Source organism: Pteropus medius, unplaced genomic scaffold (genome assembly GCF_902729225.1).
Source record: "Pteropus medius unplaced genomic scaffold, Ma_sr-lr_union100, whole genome shotgun sequence".
In the NCBI taxonomy this organism is placed as follows: Eukaryota; Metazoa; Chordata; class Mammalia; order Chiroptera; family Pteropodidae; genus Pteropus; species Pteropus medius.
Genome location: NW_024349803.1, coordinates 10,896,908 through 10,910,251, shown reverse-complemented (window position 1 = coordinate 10,910,251; position 13,344 = coordinate 10,896,908). Strand labels below are relative to the sequence as shown.

Below are 13,344 nucleotides of genomic sequence, written 5' to 3'. Positions count from 1 at the left end.
CATGCCTGCGCGGGTAATTTATTTTATATTATATGCTTAGCATATTGCACATAATAAATGCTTAATAAATAGTAACTACTGTTGCTCTTTTTTTTCTCAGAAAGTCCTGGATACTTATGAATTTGGTAAAGGTCCTGTAACCATCAAAAGCCCCTTGTAGAAGTCTTTCTTTTTTTCCGCCTACAGCACTTGGTATTCCTCAGTGGTCTCCCTTCCAAGTATTAACCAGGCCCGACCCTGCTTAGCTTCCAAGATCAGATGAGATCCGGAATGTTCAGGGTGGCATGACCATTGTAGAAGTCTCTTTTGATTCTGACCTGGGACAGAGGAAGAAGTTTTGGTCAAAGGGCCCCTAATCCCTTCTTTATTTTGGTTCAAAAACACCAACGGGAAAGGAAGCTGGATATGTGGACACTCCGTGGGTCACTTTCTTGTTATGAAATCTGAGAGTGAGCAGTTCCCGCCTGGCTAAGAAACCTGCGGCACCTTCTTCCGGCCTTGGCTGGAGCCCCTCTCTGGCTGGCTCTTGCCCACAGCACCTCCCCCACCCTATCCCCGCCCCCCCATCCATGCCATCCTGGAGAGGCAGCCCAGATACGCAGTACAAAAACACACCGGCAGCAGCCCATTTCATCACGTGTCCAAATAAATGGAGCTGTTGACTCAGGCTAATCAGATGAGGGGCCTTTCCTAAAGAGCAATCTGTGTGAGGCTAAGAAAAACAGGATTCTCTGTGGAATTAGGCTTCTAATCCCCAGCTTCCCTGGCAGAGCCTCAGCCTGTTGGAGCTGGGGGGCCTCCCAGAGATGCCCTGTCAGGAGCTGGCCAGAAGGCTGCATTCCTGTTCTGCTGCCTGCCTCCAAGCTGGTTCATCCTGCCTGGGCAGGAGAGGGGTGCCTCAGGGCCTCTGTGGGGCTGGGTCCAGGAGGAGGCCTTCCCTAGGGCTGTACACCTGAGCTGTGGAGTTAGTGAAAGAGTCCCACAATCCTCTCATCATCACCCCATATGGGTTTATTTTGACCCCAAGAGGTAAGTATCATCTCAAACCATGGCCACCCAGGCTCATTTTCCAAGTATAAATTGATTAAAGGCAGAGATGGGTTAATGGGGAACACATACACCCCACCAGCATACAAAAGAGAAAACAGAAAAACAAGAGGGTGTGTGCTTTAAGGCATCTTCAAAGGGACTGCCACCTCGACAGGGCCATACTATTTTGCATTCACCTCTCTTAGTGTGGGTGCCTGTGAGCCGGGACCTTGTTCAAGTGACCTCTACACTCCTGGCTAGTTAGGACCCAGGGCTTGCTGTGAAAACTAAATCAGGAAATTTGTGCGAAGGGCTTGGCTTCTTGCCCAGCCTGGAGCAAATCCTTTATCAATGGTCTACCACTGCCCATGAAGCTTGAGGGGCAGGCAGGGAGTGAGTTGGAATTGTGGCCCCTGCCAGAAGATGGGAAGCTTATAACCTAGGAAGATGAGACAGATTTTAGAAAGGGGCCCAGGCAGAGAACCAGAACAACCGGAGTTCAGAGGAGAGAAGGAGATTACATTAAAGGTCACAGAAGGCTTCTTGGAAGAGCCGAAATTTCCAATGGACCATAAAGAAATAGGCAGGATTTGGGTAGGTAGAGAAGATAGGGGATGACAATCAGGTAGGGGGAACAGCAACTGCAAAGGCAGGGGAACCAGAAAAGAGTCTAGCAGTTGCAGAAAGTCTGCAGAGGGAGCCATTGGAGAAGAGGTTAGCTTGCTGGAGGAGACAGGCCCTGGAGTGGGCAAAACAGGTTCTTGATGGAGGTATTACGGTCCCAACCAGAAAGTTCTGCATCAATCTAACCTTTTACCTCACTGACTGCCATGCACAACCTACATGGTCCTGCCCCCTTGCCTTTACTCATACAGTTCTTACCACCTCTAATATCTCCTAAGGCTTACCCTCTCATCGTCCCTCATACATAACCAAAACTCACCTTCCCCCAAAAACCTTCTGTGTGGGAAAAGCATGGGTTTTGGAATCAGATTGGACTTGAGCAAATCATTTAACTTCAATATACCTCATCTGTATACTTATACTTGCTTATCTATGAAACGGGAAAAATATCTACCTCCATGGCTATACGGAGGATGAAATTATATAAAAAATTAGATAAGAGCGCCTAGTAGGTGTCTTATACATAGTAGGTTCTCAGGAAACATTTGTGGTATGAATGGAATCAAAGCCATGTAACTGCCATGCTTCCCTCCACTCTACACAGAAAGGCTTTCTCTCCATCCTGTGAAACCCTAATCCCTTCTTTCCTCCCCGCACTTGCTGAGGTAGGCTTCCATTGGAAGGCCTTCCCTTCTCTCAGCCGAATTCCACATGGAGACCCAGCTCAAGTCTCAGCTCTATATCCTCAGGCTGGACATCACATGGCCTCCTAATTGTATACCGAACATTATACGCTGCTCTCTCAGAGGGCATATCTAGCCATCCACTCCTTGGGGACAGAGAATACTCTACCTTCCCTTGTACCCTCCACAGCACCCAGGATAGAGCTGGGCAAGGGCTGCTGCTCAAATATCTTCAAAGATCAGGCAGATCATGTAAATGAAGGATGCAAGCCTTGTGGCAAACAATAGGGCATGGTGGGGCCTGTGGCAAACTGGAGTACCTTGCTGTATGTCAATTGGTTGGTCAAGTGGCCCAGAGAAGAGGCTCTACAAAGACAGAAGTCGTGGATCACTTGCTCATCAGGTTACTGCAGCCAACTGGCTTCCCCTCTCTCTGGACTACAGGGATACTCTAAAGAGGCCAACAAACCCTTTCAGACAGCTACCAAGCTGTGAAGATCAAATGAGTCGGCATTTATGAGAACACTTTGAAAGCCTGAGGCTCTATGGAGACCTGAGGGACCATGTTCAGAAGTCCTAACATTTTCCCAAAACCAGGCCCCAAATCTCAGATGATCAGGAACAGGTGTATGGTTAAGGGAGCTTAAAAGGCCTCTGCTGCCCTGCTGGGAGCCGTCTCCTATCTCCCTGAGATCTCTGGCAGCCCTGGCTCCACAAGGGAGTGGTAATTGGGTCCCTCTGGAAAACAGCAGAGGTGGCTTAGGGCAGCTGGAGGCGGCAGAAACCCTATCCCCTCCAGAGCCCTGACATTCTCGTCAGCTCCCTTCCTGCCTGCCTGCCTGCCAGGCCTGCAGCTTCCTGGGACCACCTGGCTTCCCTGCCCTCCCCTGTTTCCATGGCTCCCTACTGCTCCCATCCACTGCCCTGGCAGAGGCCAGTGACTGGAGGTGCCCCAGGTCTGTCCTCCATCCAAGGTCTTGGTGGCAGCTGCTAAATGGCACTGTGACCTCCTCAACCCCCAGCTCCAGCGTCACTCTCATCTCCTGGGGCAGGGGGGCACTGAGGCCCCACCTGTGGCCCAGCCTGACCTCAGACATTGACGCCAGCTGTCACCAGTCACCAGGAGCACAAGCTGCCCATGAACAAGTGTGCTCACTGGCTTCGCATCAAAGATGCTACTATGATAGTTACCAGGGCTTACCACCTGCTATTTGCCCTGTACTTTCCAAGTACTCCCAACAGCGCCAAGAGGCAGTGTTATTATACCCATTTTTCAGATGGGGAAACTTCAGCTCAGAAAGATTAGGTAACTTGCCAAGATGCAGAAATGGAATTCACCCTGGATTCTGACTACAAGCTATCGATATGCTATCGAAATGCCTCATGTGTTCACAAACTTTTACCGAACACCTACTATGTGTCCATCTCTGATAGAGCACAGAGAATAAAATAGTGCACAGAACAGATATGATTCCTGCCTATGTGACACTGATAGAGTAAAAGGAAAAATAGACACTATGGGTCCAATTGGAGAAATATATAAGCACAGATAATGATAAATGCTATAGGAGAGCTGTACCACGAGGCTCCATCCTGGAGGGGATGGGGGGGTCAGTCTTGAAAGATGAATCAATGTTAACTAGGAGAAGCCAGGATGCTGAGGGGCAGGTGAGCACAGGGAAGTGTTTCCAGATACAGAGAACAGCATGAGCTGAGAAGGAGAGAGACAAAATTGAAATGCCAAGGTAGCTGGAGTGCAGGTAGCCCAGAGAAAGCTACTCAGAAGAAGCTGGGGGTCCTGCAGGGCCAGACCACTCTGGGCTTTTAGGCCAATGTAGGGATTTGCTGTGACTCCCAAGAGCTCCCCCAACAAGCCACTGAAGCAAGAGCATCAGTCGGGCATATTTCAAGACCCACCCGAGCTGCAAAGTAGATATGGATTGTTTACACACACTAACACACACACACATCCCCCGCCACACACACACACGCGTGCGCGTAGCGCGCGCGCACACACGCACACACACACTCACACACACACACAACATCCTGCCCATCCAATCCAGTCACTCCCCTTTCTAGAATCAAGGCTCTTGTGGGCCAAGCTCCCCTTCAGACCCAGTCCAGTCCAGGGATAGGGCCCTTATTTTGTCCATCTCGGGTCAGAAACCCAGCAAGCTACTCTAAACACAAACATCCTAAACCCTAAGCCCCATTTGGGTGGTGAGCAGCCTATCACTTCACAGAGAGCTAGCAAGAACAGCAGGTTCCAAAGACAGTGTGACTGAAAGAAGGTACACCTGAGGTTCACCAGTATAAAGCTGAAAACCCACAACTTGCTGGTTTACTTTTTCCTGCAGATTTAAATAAATGTATCTTCTTCAAACCAATTGACTTTGATCACCATCAAAAGTCTGTACAATGTTTAAATCTTAAATCCTTCTAATATTATACTCACGCGCATGCAAAATTTGATACGTTTTTTGAAGGACTGGAGGAAGATCTCGCATACATATGCTTCTAAATGCACAAAATAGCTCAACAAAAAGCTGGTGATATTGGATGTCTGTGAAAAAGAACTGACTGGTTAGACAATGAGGTGGGAAGGATGTGTACTTTTTAAATTTTGAATCATGTGTCTTACTATCTATTCGGTAAATTAGGATATATGTGTGCAATTTCTGAATACTACTCAGAAATAAACAGGAATGAACTATGGATGCGCTCAATAACATGGATAAATCTACAAAATATCATACTGTGCAACAGAAGCCAGATTCAAAAGACAACATATAGTATAATTCCACTTACATGAAATTCCAGAAAAATAAATGTAACCGACATTGACAGAAATCAAATCAGTGGTTGTCTGGGGCAAAAGGTGGGGTGGGGGAATGATTAGGAAGGGACACAAAGGAACTTTGGGGGCAACGAAAGTGTTCTATACCTTGATCAAGGTATTCGTTACATGGGTATTTAAATGTGTCAAACTCCCCAATATGTACACTTAAAATGGGTGCATTTTTTATATGAAAATTATACCTCAATAGAATTGATTTTTTAAAGAAGATAATATATATGTGTGGTATAAATCAATAAACAACGGTTTTTTTAAGATTTTAAGATTTTTTTATTAGTTTCAAGTATACAGTACATTGGTTAGACATTTATATAGTTTATGAAACAATGCCCCCTGATTACTCTATCACCCCTCTGGCTCTACACATAGCCATTACACTACTGCTGACTGCATTCTCTATGCCATGTTCCCCATCCCCGTGACGATCTATCAACTACTAATTTGTACTTCTTTAACCCTTCACCACTTTCTTCCAGCCGCCCCACCCTCTCTTCCTCTGGCCATAAGTAACCAGATTGTCCTCTATATTTGTGAGTCTGTTTTCGATTAGTTTGTTCTTTCTGTTCCTTAGATTCCGCATATAAGTGAAATCATATGGTATTTATCTTTTTCTGTCTGACTTATTTCTGTTAGTATAATAACCTCTAGGTCCATCCATGTTGTTGCAAATGCTAGGATTGCATTTTTTTTATGGCTGAGTAATATTCCATCATATATATGAACCATAACTTCTTTATCCAATCATCTGTTGATGGGCATTTAGGTTGCTTCCATATCTTGGCTATTGTAAAGAGTGCTGCCATGAACACAGGGATGCAAACATCTTTACAATTAAGATGGGTTTCCTTTGAATACCCAGAAGTGCAATTGCTGAGTCCAAAGGTAGATCTATTTTTAATTTTTTGAGTAACCTCCAGACTGTTTTCCATAGTGGCTGTACCATATAAACATTTTAAAGCAACAAACACCCAGTATTGAGAGCCTATGGGAGAGGTACTTCATAACAAGCCTGAAATCACCCAAAAAGGGATGATTAGATGAATAATCACAAGAACTCACTGGTCCAATCTGCCTGCCTGCAACCAATTAAGCCAGATTATCTTTAAAAGCAGACTTTCTTTTATTAATCCAACAAATATTCTAGAGAACTAAACATGGACAGAAGCAAATCCATGGGTTGGCCTCTGCTCCTGACTGTTTTATGTCCGTCAAGAGGTGATCTCTGGCCCAGGAACTCGAACCAGCAACTGCTCGCAAGGGAGGGATCAGCTCTTCCCACAAGTCACAGCTTCTAAAACCTGGATGGAATCTTAGTGGTTCTCCTGTGGCAAGGCCTGTGCAATCATCACCAAGAAAGGTGACTCGATTATTCTGAGCAGGTTCTTCCCCACTGCCCAGCCAAAGCCACTGTCTCCTCTTTCACTAACACTTGCTGTCACCCCACCCCAGAACATCGACAACCTAAGCAGACAGCCAACACAAAGTTCTGCTGTCCCTTCAATTGTCAGAATGGCTGAGGCCAATCTGCATATCAGAATGGCAGAAAAAAAGATTCAGGACCTGAAACTTGCCAGTAGAAGCCAGGGAGCAGCCACAGGGACCAGGGGTTCCACTCTTGGAACTTAAGACCCAGGGTCAAGAAGGAGGCAGCCATGGGCTATCCCCAGGACTCCCATACCCTCCGTCCTCTCTTCTCTCCCTATAAAAACATGTTTATGTTATTCCCATTAAATAGAAATATCTATATTCATATATACATTTAATTTATATATGTATGCATATATCTATATATATGTAAATATATTATATTTATTTTATAATAATATATTGTTTGCATTACAACATATTCTATACAATATTGAATATATATTTATATTATATATTATTTATGTAATATATATGGTATATATCTATATATCATCCCTGACCCTTGAATATCTCTCTAGCTACTACTCTTTCTCTCCCCACTTCTCAACTACTTGTCTCAAGAAAGTTGTCTGTGTTCATTCTCTACACTTCCTCATCTCTCTCAACTAACTACAATCTGGCTGCTATACTATTCTCCTCACCCCCATGTCATAGAAACTGTTAAAACAACAATATTTATAAAAATGTTCATAGCAGCTTTATCATGATATCTAGAAACTGAACACAGCTCAGGTATCTAACAAAAGGAGAATGAATAAACTAACCGTGTTATAGCCAAACAATGAAATACTACTCAGCAATAAAAATAAACATACTACTGATACACGCACACACTCACAACATGAATGAATCTCAGATCATTACATTAAGTGAACGAACACTTACCCAAAAGAGTACACTTGGTAAGAATCCATTTACATGAATTTCTAGAAGAGGCAAAACTAGTCCTTGGGGGACAGATCAAATGAGTGGTTGCCTCTGGGTGGGTGCAGGGATGGGCTGGGAAGGGGTAGGGGGAAACTTTTTGCAGAGATAATAATGCTCTATATCTTGATATGAATTTGCATTACAGAGGTGTATACATTAGTCAAAACTCATGAATGGTAGAGTTAATATTGGCTTATTTGTTCCTACGGAAAAAAAAAAGAACCGTAAACAAATATTTAACTCAAGTTAGTGATATGCATACTGAACTATTTAGGGATGAAGTATACTAATGTCTGCAACTTATTTTGAAATGTATTAAAATATAAGATGGGTAGATGGATGAATAGAGGATGGGTAAGTGGATAGATATATAATAAAGCAAATATAACAAAAGAATTATAGAATCTAGGTGGATAGTATATGTATTATGTTTGAAGATTTTCATAATGAAATGATAAGGGGAATGGATCATTATCAATAACTTCCTAAATGCCACATTAAATGGAATCAGAGAAACCTGGGTTCTAATAGTGACAAAGCCATTTCCTACCTGTCTGACCAGGAACAAGACTTAAACTTGCCAAGTCTCAACATCATTGTGCATAAAAGGAAGTTGATAAATAACATCTGTGTCATAGAGTTCTTGTGAGAATATGAGAGAACACATGCAAAGGGCTTGGAAAGGTTCATTGTGACCTGAAGCTATAAAGAAAAAAATAGTCTTCCATTACAAATTCACAGAAATTCTAGATTTAAAAATAACTAATAAAAAATAACCATTTTTTTTTCAACTTCAGCTCTCAAAAAGTAATCTGTAGATACTAGCTATAGAGGAAACTGAAAACCAGATGAGTAGCACATGAACTGACATTGGAAAAAAAAAAAAACCCTAGATAGGAGGCAGAAAGCTTATAGACTGGAAAATAGCTCTAAAGATGCGAAGCTTTAGTTCTAATCTTCTTACAGGAACAAGAAACAGAGTTTTGGGGTCATTCAAGTTAAATTAGGAGGAGAATTATGCATAAAGTCAGGACTTTTTTGAAGAGCTGCATCCCTAGTGAAAAGAGGGTTAGAAAAACTCTCCCATCAGCCCAGAGACATAGCAATAAAGCTTATCTCTTCCTGGCCTCCCATGAGAAATCAAAACACCAAGCTTGCATCAGGTGATAGTTTAGCATTGGACTTATTTTAACCACGTTGTGCAGCAATCCCAAGTCAAAAAATTAACAAACATACCAAAAAAAAAAAAAAATAGATCCCAAACTGGTGATATCTCCAGGGCACCAAGCAAAACCAAAATAAAGCCTTTCTGTAGGGTCCTTCCAACAACTCAGGCAATATAGGATTACTACAGAGAAAAAAATCACCAAGGAAAATGATAAACCATACAATGAAAAGTTTACCATGAGCAAAAGTTTTCAGAAACAAATAGAAATGGCATCCCAAGAACTGCTGACAATTGAACATTCTGAAAGACTATATTTAAAATAAAAAGAGAGAATAGAGAGAGAAACAGAAACCATAATGAAATACAAGGTAGGTTTTTTAAAGAACCGAATAAAACATCTAGATATGAAAAAAATATATAGTCATCAAAACTGAAATTTTAATGGATGGGTAAAATTGTAGAATAGATGGAACTGAAAAAATAATTACTGGATTAGAAAATAGCTATGAGGAAATCATTTACCAGATTGCAAAGAGAGAAAGCAAAGAAAGGTAATTAAAAGAAAAAGAAGAGCGAATGAGGAAGTCCAAAAGATTTGTAATAAGAAAGAATAAAAATAATGTGGAAGAAGTAATATTAAATAATATAACAGCCAACAGTTCTCAATAATGATAAAAATATTAATTTTCATAAGGAAAATTCGCTCCAGTCCCCAAGCAGATTATATTAAAATAATTCCATGCCTAGACATATATTAAAATTGAAAAATACCAAAACAAAGTCTTAAAAGCAACTAGAGAGAACAGACAATACCTACAAAAGAATGAGTAGGCTTACCATAGACTTCTCAACAGCAACTACAGATGCCAGAAAGTAACAGAATATTCCAAGTATCTTCCATATGCCAAGGAAAAATAATTGTCAACGTCAGTGTTTTATATTTAGCTATATTAACATTTAAGAGGGAGAATGAATTTTTAAATTTCAGCAAAAGACTTACAGACTTTTGGTGAAAGCACTATGAAACTATATACTTCAGGAAGAAGGAAACTAAACTCAGAAGGAAAAAATGGATGAGCAAAGAAAATGCAAACATATGGGAAACTCTAAACAAGCATTGACTATAAAAATATGCAGATAATAGTGACAAAGTCTTGGTACATAAGTGCTTGACAAATATTTTTTGGTCAGTGACTCTTGATTGTATGCACCTCTTCTAAGACATAATTCTGCATATGTTTTGGGCATGAACTCAGAAACACTTTGCTTATGGCTGTCACATTCCATTTACTTCTTTATCCTGGGAATGTTTTATAATTTCTGGTCTATCAAGAATATCGCTTCATAATTTAAGTTTAACTCTGTATTTATTATTTTGTCTTTTTAATTTTTGCCATCTTTTGTTGGTGAAGGAGGGAATTCCAGTTTGAGTTCAGTCTGCCATTTTTAAAACTCCACTCAATAAATTTTTATTGAACTGGAAAAAACTCTTCCCACCCTTCTGGTAGTGCACCCAAGAAGAATAATCCTCATTGCCTGACAAACTACAGAGCAGTTCAATCCCTTTTTTTTTTTAACCTGTAATAACTACTGTTTATTAGATTGCTTCCCAACCCTGATCCAGGACTAAGTTTTGCAGTGAGGAATGGGAAGAAGGGAGTTGGGAAGAGTTTGCCAGGAGGGGAAGAAAAGGGGAAAGGGAGATGACATGGTCCCAAGGACAAACTCTGCCTAGATCCTAAGGACTACTTCAGAGAAAGCTCTTTACTGCAGTGGTTACAGTCAGGCACTGAAGGAGACAGAGACAGGTAGGAACCACAGCTCTGTTACAAAGCAGTTAGATTCTTACATGGTGACTCAGGGTTCCAAGTATAAGTGTTCCAGCAACCAAAACAAAGCCTAAGAAATAATACAGTGTCACTTCCACTGTACCATATTGGTCAAGATAGTCATAAGCTCACCCAGATTCAAAGGGAGGAGACATGACCCTACCTCTTAATGGAATGAATGTCACAGAATTTGGAGGCCATATTTTAAAACTATCGCCTATAATTGGAACACAGCTGAAATTTGGTGCAACTAAAAGTGGGAGATAAAGAGTAAGTCACAATAAGATCTATAATTTATTGAGCATATACCATGTTCCAGACACTTTACTTCCATATTTCATTTATCCTTACATCAAACCTATGAGGTAGGTAGGAATAATATTCCCTATCTTATACAGGAGGAACCTGCACTCATAGAGTTAGTATAAATGCCCAAGGTTATACAGCTAAAAAATGGCCAGATTCAAACCCAGGGAAGCCACGTGGCAAAGCCTTGCTTTTACCCACTGTGCTATACTAATTCTTAAAGTGACTGAGCAGTGATAACTTACTCTAGTCCTCGCTCACTGAGACTGCCTGTGAAGAATTCAAGCTTGGAGCCAGTCATCAGGAGAGGGAGGTGGCATCCCAGAGCAGGGGCTTCCTGTATAAACAGGAGGCGCATGGGAAGCGGCACTGTGGTGCAGGGACAATGGGCAGTGAGCAGGCAGGGCCTCCTGTCTCCGGTGGGCGCTCAGGGCTGCGGGTGGCCAGGCAGGAACAGCTGGAACCTGACTCCCTGATGCCTGGCCCAAGAGAGGAACTGCCCCTCTCATGGCTTTCCCAGGAGGAAGTTCCCCACTGATTCCCGGGAAGCCCTTCCCATCACAGGCCTCAGCTGTGCCTAGACCTCCTCTTTCTTCTTTAGGAGCATGTTGTCTTTAGGGCTAATCCGGGATACAGGCCTCCTCTGAAGTCCCCATGGCCTGGAGGCTTGGAGGGTGTGGGCAAGCCAGGCCAGGCTCAGATGGCAATCCAGGAGGCAGCCCACTGAATGTATGCTAAGGAAAAAAGCACAGGGCAATAAAAAAAAGAGAGAGAGAAAAGATAAAAACTTGGCATATGGAAAGCAAAGAGACCTGACCCCACATCCCAGCTTCAGTTCTAAGTAGCTCTGTAAGCTTGGGCAAAACACGTAGCCTCTCTGAGCCACAGTTTCTTCATTTGTAAAGTGGGGAAAATAATATCTATTCTGAAAAGAGTTATTTGAAGGTTAAATGAGATAATCTATGTAACCACCATACTTAGTAAGAGTTGCATCAATAATAACTGAGTATTTAAAACACGTAAAAAGCCCCCACCTTTGTCCCACAACTAGTCTACTGCAGCATCTGAGTTTTTACCATCAGAGAGACTTTGTGACCACGAAAATACCAATCACCCTATGAGGGGCAAAGCACCCGAGACCTGGGAAGCCAGAGGAAGTGGGTCTAGGGGAGGGTCCTGAGCAGGCCCTGACCACTGTCTTCCCAAGGCTTTTGCAATACCGCACACCCTTGGTCACCTCCCACTTCTTTGGCTACTCCTGCTCCGTCATTTTACAGACTCCCCAATTCTACCCATCTCTAACGTTCTCTTCTCTTCCTCTCTCCACACCTTCCCTGGGTGACTTCATCTCTAACCTGTCTCATCTATATGACTCTGAATCTCCTGAGTCCAGATCTGAATGTCCAAGTGCCTCCTAGACATCAACTGGATGCCCCTCGGGCACCTCAAGAAAGACATGACTCACACAAATAACCATCTCACCCAAGAAATCTGTGCCTCCAGCCTTCCATGTCTCAGTGAATGGCCAAACCCTATGCCCAGTTGATCAAGTCAGAAACCTGGGAGTTGTTCTGACGCCTCCCTCGCTCCCACTCAGTTATCAAGTCTCACAGATTCCACTTTCTAATGTCTCTCAAGGTATGCCCTTCTCTCCATCCACCTGCTCCTTCTTTAGCTCAGGCCCATCATCTCTCACCTGGACTCCATGAACTTCAAGCTTGCCATCCCCTATCCATCTTCTACGCTGCAGCCACAATCACTTCCTAACACGCAAATGCTCATTTCGCTCCCATCTGACAGTCAAATGGCTTCAGGATAAAGTCCAAGTTCCTCAGAGAGGCATTCTAAGCCCTAAGTCATGTAGACCTTGTTAACCAGCCTTATCATCCACTGCCTGCCACGGAAGACTTCCCCAACACTTCCACAGCCTCAACTGTCCCCAGTCACAGTATTTATCATACTAAATTGCATTTGTCTATTTATCTACCCAACTCCCCACTAAACTGTACTTCCCCAGAGGCAAGAACATAGCCTTCTCCAGATCCCCAGGCCTAGCACAAGACTCGTACAGAGGTGGTGCCTGGATATGTTCATTTGAATGCATGAATGAATGAATGAATGAATGACAAATTCTACCAACCATAGAGTGGCATCTAAAGGCAGTCCTTGAGAGATAGCCAGTCTCGAGTGAACCCACCCATGTGGTAGAAACTTCCTCCTCCCAAATGGCTCCTCTAGTTTAAAGTTTGCCAACAATCTTTCCCCAGGAGCCAAAGAAAATCTGGTGAGATCGTTAACAGAAATCCCTTTCCTAGACCTAAAAGGTGGAGAAATATCAGAAATCATTTGGTAAACACAGACTGCCATATATAGTAGACACTCTAGATGGGCAGTTTTCCTAAGATTCAACCTGGAGAGAAAAGGGATAGGGGTAGGGGTATGGGATGCACACGCACAAGCAAGAACACACATGTATTTGGGTGAACAACA

At 42.9% G+C, this 13,344-nt stretch overlaps 1 pseudogene; it reads right to left on the bottom strand.

Moving 5' to 3' along the window:
- Positions 1-177: 177 nt before the first annotated feature.
- On the bottom strand, positions 178-296 carry LOC120582646 (uncharacterized; annotated as a pseudogene).
- Between the last annotated feature and the right edge of the window lie 13,048 nt (positions 297-13,344).